The sequence below is a fragment of the Armigeres subalbatus genome, unplaced genomic scaffold, assembly GCF_024139115.2.
Source record: "Armigeres subalbatus isolate Guangzhou_Male unplaced genomic scaffold, GZ_Asu_2 Contig1008, whole genome shotgun sequence".
NCBI classification, from domain to species: Eukaryota; Metazoa; Arthropoda; class Insecta; order Diptera; family Culicidae; genus Armigeres; species Armigeres subalbatus.
In genome coordinates, this window is record NW_026941746.1 from 145587 (window position 1) to 153371 (window position 7785).

The 7785-nt window shown below is 43.0% G+C and overlaps 1 long non-coding RNA gene across 1 annotated transcript; it reads right to left on the minus strand.

Moving 5' to 3' along the window:
- Positions 1–1904: 1904 nt before the first annotated feature.
- On the minus strand, positions 1905–7258 carry LOC134202108 (uncharacterized). The gene is made up of 4 exons (XR_009977142.1): positions 7150–7258; positions 6875–7059; positions 3116–3325; positions 1905–2026 (listed from the first exon to the last, which is right to left on the minus strand). It is a non-coding gene; the product is annotated as an uncharacterized LOC134202108 (long non-coding RNA).
- Between the last annotated feature and the right edge of the window lie 527 nt (positions 7259–7785).

A 7785-nucleotide genomic window follows, 5' to 3' on the forward strand; every position in this document is an offset into this window, starting at 1 on the left:
AAATTTAAAAAAAGAGAAAAAAACCTAGCCTATATTTACATTCAATAATAAGTTCAATTCAGAGTAATAGAAAGAAAATAATATAGTGAAACTAAGAAATATGATACAAATTCAATTAATATACTAGTTTATCAAATCCGAAGCCTTTCAAAAATTGCCTTTATCGCTGTGAGTGACTCGGACTAGTAAGAGCGCAGTAAGAGATCAAACAAACTTTCCCCCAGCCACAAATCACTTCACTGACGTCACCAAGAAAATCCACTAGATAAACCACGACAAACCTGTAAGTGTTGGTTATGTTATGTGATGAGTGTTGCCGAGAAATTCGTGGAATTTTAGTGTTATGCGTGAATTGTTTGTGAATGGCAGGTAAACTCGTTTTTATGTATAGGTTTTCCATGTACAGTAGCGACTGCAGTAGAGCAGGGCGCGATTAGCCTCCACCACCCTAGAAGACTGCAGCCACTCACCATAGTCCTCCAACCCAACACCAGATGGCCAGAAGCACCGCCGTCAAGCAGCCATGAAGGGTGGCGTAATTGGGTTGATGGAATGATGCGAGGTGACTGACCTGAAAAAGGAGGTCATGACCCCAGAATGCAGGAAACAGCCTGAAACCGTCACTTCATCCAACGCAATTCGAAGTGAACGGAATAAAGTTTTAAAGCTATAGCGAAAGCACCAAATTAGAAGAAGTGAGAGAGTTTGTGGAAGAAGACCAGGCGTAGAGGACGTCAGGTAATTTAAAGTGGCTGCTTCCGGAGACAGAAGCTGATCCCAGCATTTTCTCCTTCCCAGAACCCCGCCGTTTTTATGGTTTAATCCTTGGTTAAACCCCATCGAGAACCGCCATCGTACCCAGGTTCCATTGACGGCCTGATTCGGCATTGTTCCGCCGATAGCCGTTCGGCCATCTTATTGGCCGTTTTGGACCGCGGCAAGGAGCGAGGGAGATCCCCAAGCCACCCCAGCGTTACCACCGGTAAGCCGCAGCGAGCCGAGTCGTCGGCAACAGAAGGAGGAAGGTGTCAGCCACCGACGCTACGTAGGCCGTTGAAGGGCGAAGGAAGTACCAAAGAGGAAGACAGCCGCCGTCGCCGGCGTGAATGCCCTTGCATCGAAGATCGAAGTCAAGGAAGGACGGAAGGAGAGCTAGGCAGAGGACGAGGAAGGACAGGAGTTGAAGAAGGAAGAAGTGAAGTGGTGGAGTGCTGCCAGGAAGAGGGGCCCCGAGGAAGACAGGTTAGCTAGACTTAAGAAAGTGAAAGAGTGGAGGAAATAAGGGGGGGGGTTCCCTACATTTTGATTGCGAGAGTTCCATGCCCGCGAGTAGCTTGAGGTGGGCGTGCCGACCGTGAGGCCATTGGTTCAGGGAGTCTCAGCATAGCTCAGGCCATACTTACCCAATTATTACACCTTGGGCCCAAACATAAAATTGACTCACCATCAGTTTCTTGTTGGTTGCAGCTTGGAAAATCGCATTCGAAATAGCTGGTTAAGACAGAGGTCTCTGGGAAAACATCCAGGCCTTCACGCGACTATTGTCATTAGAAAGTATTTGGAGGTGAATTCTGGCAAGAGTGCCTAATATTTCATTATATATTCGGAGGGGTTTTGATTGTCCACAAAAGAAGTGAAAATAACGATTGAGTGAAAACGAGTCGATAATCGAGTAATTCAAAAAGGAGCCCATTGCTCATTTGTGCGGAGAGATTTTTCGGATTGAGTGAGAGTAAAACAACAAGAAGGCTGTGTTTATTTGGCATTAAACTAATTAGCGGTTTCCACATCATAATTGTTGTCGTGTAGTTAAATTAGCTACCTTTTCTCAACTTTTTCGATTTATCCGTGGAAAAACAACGTTGCGAGATGGATTCAGCCCACTTGCAGACTCAGTATTACTACTCGTTGAATTTTGCCCATCTTGACGATGAAGAGCTGTGTCATGAATTACTGATTCGGGATATCGCCAGGAAGGATGAATCACGCAGCAAATTAGAGAGAGTCTTGCGTACGGTGATGAAATCTGAAAAGAGAAAAAGAAGCTACAATCTATAAATATGACGACATAGACGTGTTAGATGAGTTGAAACTATGCGATGAGAAAGAGCGAGCGATTAAATGCGTGTTAGAAGGAAAGAAGGTTCAAAAAGCTCCAGATAGGAAATTCAAATCAAAGCTTCTTCACATTCTGTTTAGAATGGTGCGGCTAAAGTCTCAGACCGATGCCGAGGAAGATTTGAATAGTATCGCGGTTATTGCAGGAGAGTGCATTAGGTTGATTAATAAATTCTACCACTTACGTCCCTGATAGTAGAAGTGAGAGAAGCAGAATTGAAAATTTTGAATGAAAGTTTGAGAGTAATGCGTGAACAAACAGAGGAGCAAATATTAGCTGATGAGCAGATCGCGGAAAGTGAAACCGAAAATAGAAATGAGAATGGAAGAGAGAAAGGCAATGAACAGGAAGTTATTCATTATGCTCAAAATGAAGGCGCGGTAGGAGGTAGTGTTTCAGCAAATGATGCTGTTCGCGTGACGGAACTTTCAGTTGAAAATGCAAAATTAAAAGAGGTAGTGAATCAGCTGATTCAGCGGATTCAAGCTTTGGAATCCACCCCGGTACCAAAGCCCGTAGAACAAGAGCGAATGAAACAACGCGTCAGTACGCCGGTAGACGAACGATCGGTACAAAGCGAAAATGAGTCACGCGCGAAGGTGAATAGCGAACCGGATTTTTATGAATGGGTTAAATCTAAATATGGATCAATGGAGAGCATTGCCGAAAGGAACAAGCTTCCACTGCCCGCATCTCCTCTCGACAATCAGGAAATTAGACAAGCGATAACAGTAGACAGGCCAAGAAATAGCCAGTTACCAGTACACAAATGGTCGGTTAGGGTACGACGGGATGGATAACGGACGAAGATTAAACGAATTCCTTAAAGAAGTTGAATTCAACGCGAGATCGGAAGGTTTTACTGAAGCGGAACTTTTTGTGTCTGCACACCACCTTTTACGCGAAAGGCTAGGTCGTGGTTCATGGAGGTGAATGGAAATAATGAACTTCAAACGTGGAAGAATTTGGTTAAGGAACTTAAGAATGAATTCTTACCTGTAGACATTGATTATCAGTATGAACGCCTAGCTAATGCGCGGAGGCAAGGTCCTCGGGAAAAATTCCAGGATTTTTATTTGGATATGGTCCGAATCTTCCGCAGCATGTCCAGACAGTGGGATGAGGACAGGAAGTTCGATGTACTATTCCGGAATACCAGGGTGGACTGCAGAACAGCCATGCTGGCTGCAAACATAACCACAATCGCTAGAATGAGGGAATTCGGTAAGAAGTTTGACTCCATAAATTGGCAAGTTTATGCTAGGAAAGAAAGTAGATTCGAAAGGCCAAAATCTGAGATTGAAGAAATCAGTTACCAGTCACAATACTGTGGTAGAAATGAATCTGGGAATCGGTTTCAATCAGGTTTTAATACAGGATATCAGGGTCGAAATGAGTCAACGAATAGGTTCCAAAATGAGTACAAGGGAGGATAACAGGGACGAAATTTCAACCCAAATTATAAAAGGCTAACGAGCAATTTGTACCTACGAGACATAGAAAGGAAGAAAATAGTGGTCAGCAGAGAGGGCAGCAAAAACCGAAGATAAGTCAGGCAGTAATCAGGAAAGAAGACAGTAAGAGCCAAAGCCAACTACAAGTGGCACTAATGCTTTACAGAGAATCGTCAAAGCATATATTCCCATTAAGCGAGGATTGTGTTTAACTGTCATGAAGATGGACACAGTTTTCGCGATTGTCATGAAGAAAACACGATTTCTGTGAGAAATGTGGATTTCCTGGGTTTGCGACTTTAAATTGCCCATTTTGCCAGTCAAAACCTCAAGAAGACTGCTCAATGAGGCAATGCAGTCTTACAAGCTCTAAAAGTCCTCAGCTAAGACTATCAGAAGAACCAACAGCCATTCTTCATCAGTTAGGTTATTCGAGAGTGGATCGTAGCCAAGAAGCAGGATGAGATTGCTACTTGCTCGTCAAGCTTAGTGGAGACGCCAGACCATTCACGAAAATTGATCTGATGGGGATTGAACTAATTGGTCTCTTGGACAGTGGTGCTGCAAGGACTGTGTTAGGCATCGGAGCGAGGAAAATTATGAAGCAACTGAACCTAAAATAGAACCCACTACTGTTGCATTACGTACAGCCGCCGGAGATGAGCTGGAAGTCCTTGGCTGTGCTGACGTCCCGATTACATTTAACGGAACAACCAAAATTTTCCAAGTAATTATCGCTCCGAATCTCAAACGTAGATGCGTATTGGGTTATGATTTTTGGTTGAAATTTGGTATCGAGTTGACTATCAAAATCACCCAATAGAGATTTTAGATGACGGAATATGTGAGGAGATAGAAAAGAAGAAATGTTAACAGAGGATCAGAAAAGAGCAGTTAGAGAGAGTGAAGAAAGAGTTTCTGGTGGCGCAGCCGAGGGCAATTCGGCAAAAACAAGCGTCATAGAGCACACTATCGAAATTCAAAGAGGAGTTTAGGGAAGAGCATCCGGTTAGAAAGAATCTCACCCATGGAGCCCAGAGATCCAACGGAAGATTCATGCGGCATTAGACAATATGATTCGAGACGAAATAGTGGAAGAATTCAATTCAGACTGGGCACTACCAGTAGTCCCAGTCAAGAAGAGGGATAGTGAGGAAATACGGCTCTGCTTGGATGCCAGGAAATTAAACGAGAGAACCAAGAGAGACGCATATCCGTTACCGCACCAGAATAGGATTTTAAGCCACTTAGGGACAGTTAGGTACATAACAACCATTGATTTGACACAAGCATTTCTTCAGATTCCTTTGAGCCCGGAGTCGAGAAAATACACTGCGTTCTCTTTACCAGGTAGAGGGCTGTTCCAATTTACACGACTTCCGTTTGGATTGGTGAACAGCCTGCTACACTAAGCAAGTTGATGGACAGAGTATTAAGCCATGGTGCACTAGGAGCCAGCAATATTCGTATATCTCGACGATATTGTTGTAGTTAGCCAAACATTTGATGAACACATGGAGAAATTACGAGACTTAGCGAAGCGTTTGCGAGAGGCAAATTTATGCATCAATCTCATTAAATCTAAATTTTGCTGCCACTGAATTGCCGTACCTTGGGTACATCTTGTCCCAAGAAGGATTGGTGGCTCAATCCAGATCGCGTACAAGCGATCCTGGATATACGGTTCCAACATCGGTAAGACAGCTTCGTCGATTCCTCGGTATGATCAATTACTACCGTAGGTTTATCGAAAACTACAGGCAGAAATCACTGCACCTCTCACTGACTTATTGAAGAATAAGCCAAAGAGGGTGCAATGGAACGCGGCAGCTGAGAATGCATTTCAGGTCATCAAGGAGAAACTGATTTCAGCTCCTGTGATGGCCAATCCGAACTTCACGCTTCCCTTCACGGTTCAAACAGACGCCAGTGATAACGCTATCGCAGGCGTACTTACTCAAGTGCACAACGGGCAAGAGAAGGTAATAGCCTTCCACCTGAAAAGCTCAAGCGAGCTGAGCTAAATTACCATGCGGCAGAAAAAGAGGTATGGGCCGCACTGCGCGGCATAGAAAGGTTTGGTGGCTACATAGAGGGACAAAGTTTACTTTGGTAACCGACTCCTCTGCCTTAACTTTATAATGCGTGAAGTGGCGGTCATCATCTCGGCTGAGTCGCTGGAGTATTGAGCTTCAGCAATACGACATGGAGATTAGACATCGGAAGGGAAAGAAAACATCGTCCCAGATGCCCTCTCCCGATCGCTCGAATCTCTAGATGAAGAGCCTTTAGATAGTTGGTATAAACAACTTTTGTCGCTGTGGAAAACGAACCAGAAAATTACCCTGATTTCAAAATCGTCGACGGACTACTCTTTAAGTTTGTAGCCGCCAGATCAGACTTGATGGACTACCACTTCGAGTGGAAACAGTGTGTACCTGTCTCCAAACGAAACAGTATTATGGAGAAAGAGCACGATAACAATCTTCACATTGGCTTCGTCAAATGTGTCGAAATGATCAAGCTGTAGATACTATTGGCCTCGTATGAGCAGTGACATTAAAAAGTACATTGCCAAATGCGAGTCATGTAAAATGAACAAGCATTCAACCGTGTCGACAGCTCCAGAAATGGGTAAACAGAGCATAACGACCAAGCCCTTCCAAATAGTTTGCAGATGGACTACATCCAATCTCTTCCCAGAAGTAAAGCAGGGAAACGCGCACTTATTGGTGGTCATGGACCTATTTTCTAAGTACTGCCTGCTTACTCCTGTGAAGAAGATTGCGAGTACCTCCCTATGCAAAATACTAGAAGAGCTATGGTTTAGGAAATTCTCTACCCCACAAATAGTCATAACAGACAATGCAACAACGTTCTTGTCTAAAGACTTCAGCATTTACTGGAAAAATACGATGTTCAGTATTGGGCAAACGCTAGGCACAGAAGCCAAGCGAACCCAGCTGAACGACTGAATAGAACCATTAACTCAATGATCCGCACATACGTGAAACAAGATCAAAAGCTATGGGATACGAAAGTTTCGGAAATGGAATTCGTTCTTAATAATACCATCCATTCGACCACGAAGTTCAGCCTGCACTGTATAATATTTGGACACGAAATAGTTAGCAAGAGGAAGTGAGCATAAATTTGAGAAAATATAGAACAATCGGAAGAGCAAAGAGTAGAAAACTTAGAGGAGTATGTAAAAAAGTAGGAGAAATAGTGAGAGAACATTTACAAAAATCACATGAAGAGAATAAGAAACGGTACGATCTCCGACATAAGCGTTACTCACCAACCTTCGTTGTGGGTCAACGAGTGTTTAAACGGAGTTTCCGTCAGTCGTCAGCAGGAGACCAGTTCAATGCTAAACTGGGACCGCAGTACACACCCTGTGTTATTATGCGGAAACTTGGCACCAGTTCTTAAGAGGTGTCGGATTTAAAAGGCAAATCCTTAGGAATATTTTCAGCCGCGGATCTAAAAGCATAGGTACCATTCAATGAATTTCGTCATGATTATGAAGTGAGTAGGAGAATGAATTTCGGTGAAACAGTCGTCTCAAAATACCTATCCTTCACATTTCAATCGTCATGAATGGATACGAAATCGTTGCCCCGGGGTAGAAGTATCCATAGTGTTAGTGCGTGGGTGTCACTGATTGGTGCATCCGTTTTTGTCTTTAATACATAGTCAGTAGTCAAGTAGCGACGTCACATATGTAGTTGTAGGTATAGTCGTCTTAGTCAGTGCATGTTTACCTGAAATTGTTTTAATTCGTTCATTTTTATCGCATGTTTTAGTTAATTTATTACTTTTAATTTGTTAAATTTTAGTAGCATATATCGAGTACAAAAAGCATTATGTCATGTTGAGTCATGAGTCAGATGAGTATAAAATGCGCAATTCAATAAACAGTCATGGTCGGGCCCATAGACATATAAAACATCACTTTGTCGTAAAGTTGGATAGTTTAGAAGAGAACAAGAAGAATACCACATTCACTGTCATTAACCGTACCCACTTCACTCATTAAACGAACTCCACGTGTTCTCCATATAGATTGTTAATGATGAACTTCTGATATGAATTTGATGGAATTTCACCACGAAAAATCAAAACCTAATGATTGATCAATTGCTCAATACTAGTACCAGCAATTGATATCGATATTCAGATTTTTCGAGGCCGGCAATCCACAAAATT